This window comes from Rhinopithecus roxellana, chromosome 20, assembly GCF_007565055.1.
Source record: "Rhinopithecus roxellana isolate Shanxi Qingling chromosome 20, ASM756505v1, whole genome shotgun sequence".
NCBI classification, from domain to species: Eukaryota; Metazoa; Chordata; class Mammalia; order Primates; family Cercopithecidae; genus Rhinopithecus; species Rhinopithecus roxellana.
In genome coordinates, this window is record NC_044568.1 from 26853707 (window position 1) to 26868940 (window position 15234).

Here is a 15234-nt window from a genome sequence, read left to right on the forward strand (position 1 = left end):
TCAGCAAGTTAACATTATAAAATAAGCATAACTCCTAGAATTTGCTTAGGACAGAGTGTCTGAAGCTCAGTTCTACTGAGGTTCTGAACCAGATAATTCTGTGTTGTGCAGGGCTGCCCTGTGCACTGTAGGAAGTTTAGCAGCATCTCTGGCCTCCACCCATTAGAGGCCAGTAGTACTCTCACCTCAGATGTGGCAATCAAAGATCTCCAGACACTGCCAAATGTCCCCAGGAGACAAAAGCATCCCAGGCTGAGAACTACAGGCTTAGACCTAAAAAATGCACTAGTTACACAGTAAAAAATAATAGCATATTTTAAACAATAACAAGTATATCTAGAAAGAATTAAGAAAGCCAAAAGTTGGTCCTTTGGAAAAATGAAAGTCAGAAATCACGGTAAGATTGGTGAAGAATGTGAGAAAGCACAAATGATTAACATTTTGGATGAAAATAGGAACACAAGTGCAGGTGCTGCTGAGGCTGAACAGAAAATTAGAGGCTTTTATAAAGAACATGATGCCCAAAGCTTTGAAAACAAATTAAATGGATACATTCATAAAAAACAAAACTTACAAAAGACAATCAAAAACAAATAGAAATGTTAAAGGATATTTCATCAGGAGCTAAACATTGCCACAAAAAGAAGCTTGCCAAATAGTCAAGGAAGAGGTAATTCTAATTTTACACAAACTCTTTCAAAGAACAAAATAAAAGAAACCTTTCCCAGGTACTTTATGAGACAAGCATGACTTTGATTCCAAAACCAGACAAGGACAGCTAAGAGGGAAAAAGTAAAGGCGAATATCTCTTATAAACAGAGATTTTAAAAACAGCATGCAAATACTAGCAAACTGGACCAAGCAAAGTATGAATCATGAGGAGGTTGGGTTTACATCAGGATGTAAGGTTGATTCAATATAAGAAAATTAGCACATTAAAAGAATACAGGATTATCTCAATAGAGAAAAAGGGTTTGATAATATTCAACATCAATTCATGATAAAACTGTTAGAAAACTAGGAACTGTAGGTAACTTCCCTAACCTGATAAATGACAGATACAACAATAAAACTCTATAGCAAACATCACATTTAATAATGAAATGTTGCAAGCATTTTCTTTAAGATCAGAAAAAAAGGCCAAGATGCCTTCCATCACTACTTCTATTCAATATTGTATTTAGAGATCCTAGCTAGGACAGTAAGAAACCATCTTTAAAAATAAAAGATAAGAACTCAGAAGAAGAGGCAAAACTGTTATTATGTGCAAACTATAATGACTGAGTATTTTACAAGTACTCCACAGATTGTGAATAAGAAATTTTAGTAAGACTGTTTGTAAGAAAAATCAGTACACGAAAGTCAATTGAAATTGACTTCATTCCCACTAGGATGGAAATCAAAAAGTCAGATAATAACAGGTATTGACAAGGACATGAAGAAATCAAACCCCTGATACACTGCTAGTAGGAATGTAAAATGGTGTGGCTGCTTTGGGAAATAGTCTGGCAGTTCCACAAATGATTAAACATAGAGTTATCATATGACCCAGCAATTCCACTCCTAGATATAAACCCAAGAGAAACAAAAGCATATGTCCACACAACAACTTGTACATGCATGTTTGTAGCAGCATTATTCATTTTAGCCAAAAGGTGAAAAAAAAAAACTAAATATCTATCTACTGGTGAATAAACAACTTGTGAGGTATCCATACAATGGATTATCATTGTGCCTTAAGAAGGAAGGAAATTCTGACACAAGCTACAACATGGAGGAACCTTGAAAACATCATGCTAAGTGAAAAAAGTCAGTCACAAAAGACCACATATAATGTGATTCCATTTAAATGAAATGTCCAGAAAAGGCAAACATACAGAGACAGAAGTAGACTGGTAGTTGCTTAGGACTAACAAGGATGAAGGGTTTTGGGGGGTGATCACTAAGGGGTACAGCATTTCTTTTTGAGGTGATGAAAATGTTCTAAAATTATCTTGACAATTGCACATGTCTGTAAATGCACTAAAATGCAGATTTGAACACTGAGTGAATTATAAACTAAATCTCAGTAAAGCTGTTTTCTAAAGAAAAGAATCAATTGTATTTTTACATCAGCATGACACTATTAGAAAATATGCTTTATAATGCATCAAAATGCATTTAAGCTCTCCATGGAGAAAATTATAAAATTTTACTAAAAGGAAATTAAATAAATGAAAGAATATACAATGTTCATGTATTAGAAGTTTTAATATCATAGAAATGTCAATTCTCCTCCAATTGTTCTACAGATTAATTTCAATTCCAAAATCCTAATAGAACTCTCTTATAGTATTTGAGAAGCTGATAGTTAAACTTACAATGAAGCCCAAAGGCTAACAATAGCCAAGACACTCATTAAGAAAACAAACAATGGAAATGTACTCTCACAGCTACCAAGACTTCTAAAGCTATGGATAGACTTTAGTGTAGGGAAATAACAGGGCTCAGAATGAGCCACACGTATACATCTGGAAATTTGACTTATACACAGCAAGCATGGAAGGTCAAACTGGGTATCTGTACCCATATTTCATATCCTGTATAAAACCAAATCCAAGTGAATAACACACTTAAATGTAAAAATGTAAAACTATCAAGAAGACAACTATTTTGAAAACAGTATAGAACAGGAAAATTCAAAAGAATAGTGAGAGGAGCCTACTGTTAATAATATTAAAACACATTATAAAGAATCACACGTGGAAGCAGAGTGTGGGAAGATGAACAAAGGGGACTTGGCAAGTGGCGGGGTGTGGATGATGGGAAGTTGCTTGGCGGGTACAACGTGCATTGCTCCAGTGATGGATGTGCTGAAGGCCCTGACCTCACCACAGCGCAATATAGCAGTGTAGCACAATTACACCTGTACCCCACGAATATATACAATTTTTAAAGTATCATTAAGAACAATGTGGTATTGAAACGTGGGGAGCTACAACAGAAAGTCCAGAAATATACCAAACTACACACAGAAATTTAGTATGATGAAAATGGCCTCTCAAACCAGTAAAGATGGACTTTTTAATAAATGATACTAAGACAACAGAGTATCTTCTACCTGTGGGCAAACATAAAAACTAAATTGGATTTGTATTTCACATCATATACCACATAAAACAGAAATGGGTCAAAAATATAGATAGATAGACATACAGACAGACAGACAGACAGACAGATAGATAGATAGATATAGAGCTAGAGATATGTACTAAAACCACAGAGTATTAGAAGAAAACACAGGGAAATTCCTTTATAACCTTAGAGTAACTCAAAATCTAGAATCTATTAAAACAAAAAGAATACAACAGCATAAAAATTTTATAAATCCTACATGGCAAAAAGCACCAAAGTCAAAAGACGAAATGCACCAGATACAAAGGACAAATGTATGATACCACTAATACGAGATACCCAGAGTAGGCAAAGTCATAAGGACAGAGAGCAGAGAACAGAGATGACCAGAGGCTGGAGGGAGACAGGAACCAGCAGGTATCTCTTGATAAGTATAGAGTTTCTATTTGGGATAGTGAAAAAGTGGGATAGTGGAAATAGTGGTGATGGTTGCACAATTGTAAACATACGTAATGCCACTGAACTATACACTTAAAAATTGTTAAAATGGTACATCTTGTTATGTATATTTTACCACAATAAAAACGAATGAGGGTGACCAGATAAATAAGCAATTTTAAAAAAAGACAAATGAGGGTGGAGGAGTGGGCAACATTTGCACCTTGCATCACAAAAGAGTTTGCCACCCTAACACATGAAGAAATCAGTGAGAAAAAAGACCAATAACCTAACCCAATTTAAAAATAGGCAACAGATGCAAACAGTTCACAGAAAGAAAAATTGCCCTTAATCATATGCAAAAATGTTCAACATCACTCATCAGAGAAATGCAAATTTCTATTTGCAAATGTATTATATACACTGAAATATATTTTTTATCTATCAGATTGGAAAAAAAGTTAGTAACACACTCTCATGGGAAAGCTATAAGTTACCCTTGTATGCTACTGGCAGGAACACAAATTGTTATATCCACGACTGAAGGCAATTAACAATATCTAGAAAAATACCAATGCATACACCCTTTCATCAAACAACTCCACTTCTGGGAATATATCCTCCAGATATGCTAGCACATGTGGGAAACAGATACGAACAGGTTGCAGTAACATTGTGTGGAATATCAAAAAATCAGAAACAACCCAAATATCCATTGATAGGAAACTGGTTAAATACATTATGGAATTTTTTTTCCATACAATGGAAAATTATACACTATAAAAAACAAGAACCTCTGTTTGCATGTATACAAAGAGCTCTAACATATAAAATTAAGAGAATAAAGCAAACGGCAGAAGAGCGCATCTAGTACACTCCTTGAATTAAAAGGGAATGGGAAATAAGAATATTTATATTGTATAAAGAAACACAAAAGATATATAAGAAATTCATAAAAACTGTGACTAGTGAGAAACAAAGGATGGAGTAAGCAGGCAACTGAGGCAGAGGGGATAAAAATGGAAATGAGATATTTTACTGTACTTTTAAATTTTGATTTGAGATATATGAATGATTTCTTATTTAAATTGTTTTAATAATTTGATAGAGGTTTCTAATTCAAGGGTATATATGTGTTAGTTAAAACCCAAATAAATCCATATGGTCATTATATATGTGACTTCTATCTGAAATGAAAAAGAAAACCCTAAATACTTATCTCTAGTTAATTAGACGCACGCTGAAGTATTTAGGAGGAAGTGAACTGGTGTCTGCAACTTAATGGGAAATGCACAAGAAAACATGATGGATTAGTATGTGAATAGAGAGGTGGACAGATACATATAAAGCAAGTAAGATGTTGATTGTAGGATCTAGATGATATGCATAAGGATGCTTATACAATATACAATTTTCAGTTTTTCTGTTTAAAATGTCATAACAAAATGTTAAAAGATGTTTTATTAAAATTCTCAAAACAGAGGACTCAATAATCAATAAATGAGCACCTCAACAGAAAAACAGGCAAAAAATACGTGTTTAATAGAAGACACAAATGTTGTATAAACATACAAAAGGCTGTTCGATCCTACTTGTAATCTGGGAACTACAAACTTTTAAACCACCATTTCTCAGCTGTCAGACTGACAAAAATTTTAATCAGTACCAAGTGTTGAAAAGGAGGAGGAAACAACCCAAAACCCAAGCGTCCATGAATATTACAATGGGCACCAAACTGGGATAGCCACACAACGAAATATACTATGAAGCAGTGAGAGTGAACAAACTACTAATACCCAAAAGAATCTCAAAATACATTTTAAGTAAATGATGCAAGTAATTTAAAAATCAGTAAGATTTTAACTACATTAAGTTCAAAAGCACGCTAAACTAAACAGTATATTGGTTACAGAGATAAAATTAAGTTATTAAAAGCAAGGAAAAAATTAATGAGCAAAAATCAGAATAGTGGTCACCCTAGGGAGAGATTGCAATTATAATGAAGACAATGTATTGCAGGTGGTTTTTAAGGTATTTCTAATATCCTGTTTCTTAACCTAGATGGTCAGTTTCATGAGTGTTCATTATTATTCTTAATATATGTTGTTATATACACTTTTGCAAACACGTTCCACAATAAAAAGTTTCTTTTTTGAGATGGAGTCTCGCTCTGTCACCCAGGCTGGAGTGCAATGGCACGATCTCAGCACACTGCGACTTCCACCTCCCAGGTTCAAGCGATTCTCCTGCGTCAGCCTCCTGAGTAGCTGGCACTACAGGTGCACGCCACCACGCCTGGCTAATTTTTGTATTTTGAGTAGAGACGGGGGTTTCGCCATGTTGGCCAAACTGGTCGCTTTACATTATATCCAAAATCCTTCACTTCTCACCATCCTCTTCATACCACCCCAATCCCAGCCACCACCGTCTCCCACATGGATAACTACAACAGTCTCCTTCCTGGTCTCCCTGTTTCTGTCCTCTGTCTAGTTTACTCTCAACAGGCAGCCGGAGAGATCATTTTTAAATGCAAATTAGGGTGAGTTGTCCTTTGTTCAAAACCCACCTATAGCTCCCCACCTCTGTCACTGTGAAAGCCAAGAATCCACACAACAGCCCACTTAGCACTACCTGTTCCAGCTCCCACTGCGGCTCCTACCACTTTCTCCCTCACTCCATCTGCTGCTACCACAGTCAACTCTTCATGTTGCTCAAACTGGCCATGCTGGCTGTGGCCTTGGGCTCTCCCTTGGAATCCACATGGTCACTCCCAAACTTCCTTCATGTCAAGAGCTCATATGTCACCTTATTAGAAGGTTCATCAGAACTACCCTATATAAAATTGAAAAATCGGGGCAGAGCAAGATGGCCAAATAGGAACAGCTCCAGTCTCCAACTCCCAGTGCGAGCGACACAGAAGACCGGTGATTTCTGCATTTTCAACTGAGGTACTGGGGTCATCTCACTGGGGAGTGACGGACAATTGGTGCTGGTCAGCTGCTGCAGCCCGACCAGCAAGAGCTGAAGCAGGGCGAGGCATTGCCTCACCTGGGAAGCGCAAGGGGGAAGGGAATCCCTTTTCCTAGCCAGGGGAACTGAGACACACAACACCTGGAAAATCGGGTAATTCCCACCCCAATACTGTGCTTTAAGCAAAAGGGCACACCAGGAGATTATACCCACACCTGGCCGGGAGGGTCCCACGGCCACGGAGCCTCCCTCATTGCTAGCACAGCAGTCTGTGATCTAACCGAAACGGCAGCAGCAAGGCTGGGGGAGGGGCGCCCGCCATTGCTGAGGCTTAAGTAGGTAAACAAAGCCGCTGGGAAGCTTGAACTGGGTGGAGCTCACAGCAGCTCAAGGAAACCTGCCTGTCTCTGTAGACTCCACCTCTGGGGACAGGGCACAGCTAAACAACAAAAGGGGAAGCAGCAGAGGACTGTGCAGACGCGAACGACTCTGTCTGACAGCTTTGAAGAGAGCAGTGGATCTCCCAACACGGAGGTTGAGATCTGAGAACGGACAGACTGCCTGCTCAAGTGGGTCCCTGACCCCTGAGTAGCCTAACTGGGAGACATCCCCCACTAGGGGCAGTCTGACACCCTACACCTCACAGGGTGGAGTACACCCCTGAGAGGAAGCTTCCAAAGTAAGAATCAGACAGGTACACTCGCTGTTCAGCAATATTCTATCTCTGCAACCTCTGCTGCTGATACCCAGGCAAACAGGGTCTGGAGTGGACCTCAAGCAATCTCCAACAGACCTACAGCTGAGGGTCCTGACTATTAGAAGGAAAACTATCAAACAGGAAGAACACCTATACCAAAACCCCATCAGTACGTCACCATCATCAAAGACCAGAGGCAGATAAAACCACGAAGATGGGGAAGAAGCAGGGCAGAAAAGCTGGAAATTCAAGAAATAAGAGTGCATCTCCCCCTGCAAAGGAGCGCAGCTCATCGCCAGCAACAGATCAAAGCTGGTCAGAGAATGACTTTGATGAGATGAGAGAAGAAGGCTTCAGTCCATCAAACTTCTCAGAGCTAAAGGAGGAATTACGTACCCAGCGCAAAGAAACTAAAAATCTTGAAAGAAGAGTGGAAGAATTGATAGCTAGAATAATTAACGCAGAGAAGGTCATAAATAAAATGACAGAGATGAAAACCATGACACGAGAAATACGTGACAAATCCACAAGCTTCAGTAACCGACTCGATCAACTGGAAGAAAGAGTATCAGCGATTGAGGATCAAATGAATGAAATGAAGCGAGAAGAGAAACCAAAAGAAAAAAGAAGAAAAAGAAATGAACAAAGCCTGCAAGAAGTATGGGATTATGTAAAAAGACCAAATCTACGTCTGATTGGGGTGCCTGAAAGTGAGGGGGAAAATGGAACCAAGTTGGAAAACACTCTTCAGGATATCATCCAGGAGAACTTCCCCAACCTAGTAGGGCAGGCCAACATTCAAATTCAGGAAATACAGAGAACACCACAAAGATACTCCTCGAGAAGAGCAATTCCAAGACACATAATTGCCAGATTCACCAAAGTTGAAATGAAGGAAAAAATCTTAAGGGCAGCCAGAGAGAAAGGTCGGGTTACCCACAAAGGGAAGCCCATCAGACTAACAGCAGACCTCTCGCCAATATTCAACGTTCTTAAAGAAAAGAATTTTAAACCCAGAATTTCATATCCAGCCAAACTAAGTTTCATCAGTGAAGGAGAAATAAAATCCTTTACAGATAAGCAAATGCTTAGAGATTTTGTCACCACCAGGCCTGCCTTACAAGAGACCCTGAAGGAAGCCCTAAACATGGAAAGGAACAACCGGTACCAGCCATTGCAAAAACATGCCAAAATGTAAAGACCATCGAGGCTAGGAAGAAAATGCATCAACTAACGAGCAAAATAACCAGTTAATATCATAATGGCAGGATCAAGTTCACACATAACAATATTAACCTTAAATGTTAATGGACTAAATGCTCCAATTAAAAGACACAGACTGGCAAACTGGATAAAGAGTCAAGACCCATCAGTCTGCTGTATGCAAGAGACCCATCCCACATGCAGAGACATACATAGGCTCAAAATAAAGGGATGGAGGAAGATCTACCAAGCAAATGGAGAACAAAAAAAAGCAGGGGTTGCAATCCTAGTCTCTGATAAAATAGACTTTAAACCATCAAAGATCAAAAGAGACAAAGAAGGCCATTACATAATGGTAAAGGGATCAATTCAACAGGAAGAGCTAACTATCCTAAATATATATGCACCCAATACAGGAGCACCCAAATTCATAAAGCAAGTCCTTAGAGACTTACAAAGAGACTTAGACTCCCATACAATAATAATGGGAGACTTCAACACTCCACTGTCAACATTAGACAGATCAACGAGACAGAAAGTTAACAAGGATATCCAGGAATTGAACTCATCTCTGCACCAAGCAGACCTAATAGACATCTATAGAACTCTCCACCCCAAATCAACAGAATATACATTCTTCTCAGCACCACATCGCACTTATTCCAAAATTGACCACATAATTGGAAGTAAAGCACTCCTCAGAAATGTACAAGAACAGAAATTATAACAAACTGTCTCTCAGACCACAGTGCAATCAAACTAGAACTCAGGACTAAGAAACTCAATCAAAACCGCTCAACTACATGGAAACTGAACAACCTGCTCCTGAATGACTACTGGGTATATAACGAAATGAAGGCAGAAATAAAGATGTTCTTTGAAACCAATGAGAACAAAGATACAACATACCAGAATCTCTGGGACACATTTAAAGCAGTGTGTAGAGGGAAATTTATAGCACTAAATGCTCACAAGAGAAAGCTGGAAAGATCTAAAATTGACACTCTAACATCACAATTAAAAGAACTGGAGAAGCAAGAGCAAACACATTCAAAAGCTAGCAGAAGGCAAGAAATAACTAAGATTAGAGCAGAACTGAAGGAGATAGAGACACAAAAAACCCTCCAAAAAATCAATGAATCCAGGAGTTGGTTTTTTGAAAAAAATCAACAAAATTGACAGACTGCTAGCAAGACTAATAAAGAAGAAAAGAGAGAAGAATCAAATAGACACAATAAAAAATGATAAAGGGGATATCACCACGGACCCCACAGAAATACAAACTACCATCAGAGAATACTATAAACACCTCTACGCAAATCAACTAGAAAATCTAGAAGAAATGGATAATTTCCTGGACACTTACACTCTTCCAAAACTAAACCAGGAAGAAGTTGAAGCCCTGAAGAGACCAATAGCAGGCTCTGAAATTGAGGTAATAATTAATAGCCTACCCACCAAAAAAAGTCCAGGACCAGATGGATTCACAGCTGAATTCTACCAGAGGTACAAAGAGGAGCTGGTACCATTCCTTCTGAAACTATTCCAATCAATTGAAAAAGTGGGAATCCTCCCTAACTCATTTTATGAGGCCAACATCATCCTGATACCAAAGCCTGGCAGAGACACAACAAAAAAAGAAAATTTTAGACCAATATCCCTGATGAATATCGATGCAAAAATCCTCAATAAAATACTGGCAAACCGGATTCAGCAGCACATCAAAAAGCTTATCCACCATGATCAAGTGGGCTTCATCCCTGGGATGCAAGGCTGGTTCAACATTCGCAAATCAATAAAATAATCCAGCATATAAACAGAACCAAAGACAAGAACCACATGATTATCTCAATAGATGCAGAAAAGGCTTTTGACAAAATTCAACAGCCCTTCATGCTAAAAACGCTCAACAAATTCGGTATTGATGGAACGTACCTCAAAATAATAAGAGCTATTTATGACAAACCCACAGCCAATATCATACTGAATGGGCAAAAACTGGAAAAATTCCCTTTGAAAACTGGCACAAGACAGGGATGCCCTCTCTCACCACTCCTATTCAACACAGTGTTGGAAGTTCTGGCTAGGGCAATCAGGCAAGAGAAAGAAATCAAGGGTATCCAGTTAGGAAAAGAAGAAGTCAAATTGTCCCTGTTTGCAGATGACATGATTGTATATTTAGAAAACCCCATTGTCTCAGCCCAAAATCTCCTTAAGCTGATAAGCAACTTCAGCAAAGTCTCAGGATACAAAATTAATGTGCAAAAATCACAAGCATTCTTATACACCAGTAACAGACAAACAGAGAGCCAAATCAGGAATGAACTTCCATTCACAATTGCTTCAAAGAGAATCAAATACCTAGGAATCCAACTTACAAGGGATGTAAAGGACCTCTTCAAGGAGAACTACAAACCACTGCTCAGTGAAATAAAAGAGGACACTAACAAATGGAAGAACATACCATGCTCATGGACAGGAAGAAGCAATATCGTGAAAATGGCCATACTGCCCAAGGTTATTTATAGATTCAATGCCATCCCCATCAAGCTACCAATGAGTTTCTTCACAGAATTGGAAAAAACTGCTTTAAAGTTCATATGGAACCAAAAAAGAGCCCGCATTGCCAAGACAATCCTAAGTCAAAAGGACAAAGCTGGAGGCGTCACGCTACCTGACTTCAAACTATACTACAAGGCTACAGTAACCAAAACAGCATGGTACTGGTACCAAAACAGAGATATAGACCAATGGAACAGAACAGAGTCCTCAGAAATAATACCACACATCTACAGCCATCTGATCTTTGACAAACCTGAGAGAAACAAGAAATGGGGAAAGGATTCCCTATTTAATAAATGGTGCTGGGAAAATTGGCTAGCCATAAGTAGAAAGCTGAAACTGGATCCTTTCCTTACTCCTTATATGAAAATTAATTCAAGATGGATTAGAGACTTAAATGTTAGACCTAATACCATAAAAACCCTAGAAGAAAACCTAGGTAGTACCATTCAGGACATAGGCATGGGCAAGGACTTCATGTCTAAAACACCAAAAGCAACGGCAGCAAAAGCCAAAATTGACAAATGGGATCTAATTAAACTAAAGAGCTTCTGCACAGCAAAAGAAACTACCATCAGAGTGAACAGGCAACCTACAGAATGGGAGAAAATTTTTGCAATCTACTCATCTGACAAAGGGCTAATATCCAGAATCTACAAAGAACTCAAACAAATATACAAGAAAAAAAGAAACAACCCATCAAAAAGTGGGCAAAGGATATGAACAGACATTTCTCAAAAGAAGACATTCATACAGCCAACAGACACATGAAAAAATGCTCATCATCACTCGCCATCAGAGAAATGCAAATCAAAACCACAATGAGATACCATCTCACACCAGTTAGAATGGCAATCATTAAAAAGTCAGGGAACAACAGGTGCTGGAGAGGATGTGGAGAAATAGGAACACTTTTACACTGTTGGTGGGATTGTAAACTCATTCAACCATTATGGAAAACAGTATGGCGATTCCTCAAGGATCTAGAACTAGATGTACCATATGACCCAGCCATCCCACTACTGGGTATATACCCAAAGGATTATAAATCATGCTGCTATAAAGACACATGCACACGTATGTTTGTTGCGGCACTATTCACAATAGCAAAGTCTTGGAATCAACCCAAATGTCCATCTGTGACAGACTGGATTAAGAAAATGTGGCACATATACACCATGGAATATTATGCAGCCATAAAAAGGGATGAGTTTGCGTCCTTTGTAGGGACATGGATGCAGCTGGAAACCATCATTCTTAGCAAACTATCACAAGAACAGAAAACCAAACACCGCATGTTCTCACTCATAGGTGGGAACTGAACAACGACATCACTTGGACTCGGGAAGGGGAACATCACACACTGGGGCCTATCATGGGGAGGGGGGAGGGGGGAGGGATTGCACTGGGAGTTATACCTGATATAAATGACGAATTGATGGGTGCTGACGAGTTGATGGGTGCAGCACACCAACATGGCACAAGTATACATATGTAACAAACCTGCACGTTATGCACATGTACCCTAGAACTTAAAGTATAAAAAAAAAAAAAAAAAATTGAAAAATCCTGCCTTACAACCCAGTGCTCCCTTCCCCCTCACCTTCTTTATCATTCTCCATCTTATTATCATGTAATTAATCATACACATTATATATTTACTGTCTCTACTCACTAAAATGAAAACTCCACACAAGAAGAATTTTTACCAGTTTTTCTTCCTACTATATCCCCAACATCTAGGTAAGCACTTAATAATATCTGAATGAAGGAAAGGCCTTTTATTAAACCCTTTTTTAAACAATAAGCACTTATTATAATATTTAAAAGTATTTTAATTAATAAAATAATAAATTGTATTATCTCCATTAACAATCATGAAAATGTAAATTAAATTTTGCCAAATAAAATATCAAGCACATAGATGCTTTTTCCTGAATATAAACCATTTGTTTCCGGAACCAAAAAACAAAAATAGCTAGGAATTACATTTGCAATAAATTAAAAATTGATTTTTAAAAAATCAAGTAAAAGTATGTAATTTGATGAAGTAAAATTGAAATAAAGCTATAGTTTGAATCCTATACCTCCAACTAAATTAATGTGCTCTCGCCGTAAAGCTAAAAACTAAAGCAGAAAACATGCCCTAACATGAAAAACAAGCATTGATTACTTGCCCCAGCAACAGGAAAACAGGAAGGGCAAACAGTGCAGGCTAAAAGGAACCTTAAGAATCATCTAGTATTAGCCCCTTCATTTTTACAACAAAAGAAATGAAGGACTTGAAATGACCTGAAAAAAAAAAAAAAATTTAGTTTGCTTATTCAATTGTGATCCTTGCTACAGCAAAATTCAGCTTTTACACAATTAGAGACAAAATATATCTCCATGGAAACAATATTCCCGAGTACACATGTGAGAAGTATGGTTTTCTATGCAGGTCTTCACATCCTAAATATACAAATAGGATTTGGGGTGGGGAGGTACTGAAAAGAGCACACCTTTCTAATCAGACAGATCTGGATTTAAATTCTAGCTCTACCATTTACTTTGATTTTGGTAATTTTTGTCCATCGGAGCCCCAGCTTTTCATCAGCAAAATGGGGATCATTAAGACCTACATTATAAGTTTGTTAGGAATGTAAAAAAGTATTAAGTCATCTAACTCAGGGCCTGGTACATTCCTGGCTACAGTCTGCCTGCAGGCCTTCTGACATTTTAATCAGAATTGCATAATGCTCAATGAGAATCACCATCTCTGACTGCCACTGTTGACTTTATTGCACTAGCCTATATCACAGAGAGCTCCACTAACAGCAAGGCGGTGAAACTGTTGATGCTGTTATTAACAGAGATTGTCAATTACCTGACAACAGACGCTAGGTGGTACTTGTTTGAGGCAAAATAAAAGACTGCTTGATTTTTCTTCTAAATGTAAAGTTGAGCAATCTATTTCTTACTAGAGTCCTGATCCCTGATCAATCATGCCTTCTCAAAACCAAAAGGGATCTCACAGGTCATCTAGCAAGAATCTTCTCCACAGTACATTAGGTTAGATTAGATGATCAATTTCTGTGTAAAGCCTTCTAGTTTAAACCAAGCTCTCACTCAGGTAGCAGTTTATTACATTTTCTGATCCTTCTAATTACCAGGAAGTGTTTTTTTCCCCCACTAAGAATGGACAGGTGATGAAAAAGTGAATGAAAACATATTAATGCCACCCTTATACTCACATACTTCTGGAAACAAAAATCTTAATTATTTTCATTTGAGGGTAACAAAGGATATCCTATTTAATAACAATTCCACAATATAAAAGTCAAGTTCTAAAAATACATCTTGAAGCTTACATTTACATTCTCAACATATATATTAGAAAGTTTGTCTTATACATGGATCAAAGACTTAAATCTAAGACCTGAAACCATAAAGATTCTAGAGGATAACTGGAAAACTCCTTCTAGACACTGGCTTAGGCAAAGACTTCATGACCAAGAACCCGAAAGCAAATGCAACAAAAATGATAAACAGATGAGACTTAATTAAACTAAAAGGCTCTGTACAGCAAAAGAAATAATCAGTAGAGTGGGAGAAAATCTTCACAATCTATACATCCTACAAAGAACTAATATACAGAATCTACAAAGAACTCAAACAAATCAGCAAGAAAAAAACAAACAATCCCATCAAAAAATGGGCTAAGGACATTAGCCCACCTTTAGACAATTATCAAAAGAAGATATACAGATAGCCAACAAGCATATGGGAAAATGCTCAGCATCACCAATTATCAGGGAAATGCAAATCAAAACCACAATGACACCACCTCACTCCTGCGGGAATGGCCATAATCAAAAAATCAAAAAATAATAGATGTTGGCATGGATGTGGTGAAAAGGGAACATTTTTATACTGTTGGTGGGAATATAAACTAGTACAACCACTATGGAAAACAGTGTGGAGATTCCTTAAAGATAAAAGTGGCTCTACCGTTTGATCCAGCAATCCCACTACTAGGAATCTACCCAGAGGAAAAAGTCATTATAAGAAAAAGATACTTGCACATGCCCGTTTACAGCAGCACAGTTTGCGATTGCAAAAATATGGAACCAGCCCAGATGCCCATCAATCAACGAGTCGTTAAAGAAAATGTTGTACATATATATATATACACATATATATAGTACATACACACACACACACACACACACACACACACCATGGAATACTACTCAGCCATAAAAAGGAAT

At 37.9% G+C, this 15234-nt stretch overlaps 1 protein-coding gene across 8 annotated transcripts in view; it reads right to left on the reverse strand.

Annotated features, from left to right (window-relative positions):
• The window catches only part of CYLD (CYLD lysine 63 deubiquitinase), a 65412-nt gene that overhangs the window by 37329 nt on the left and 12849 nt on the right, over positions 1-15234 (reverse strand). The window lies entirely within an intron of this gene.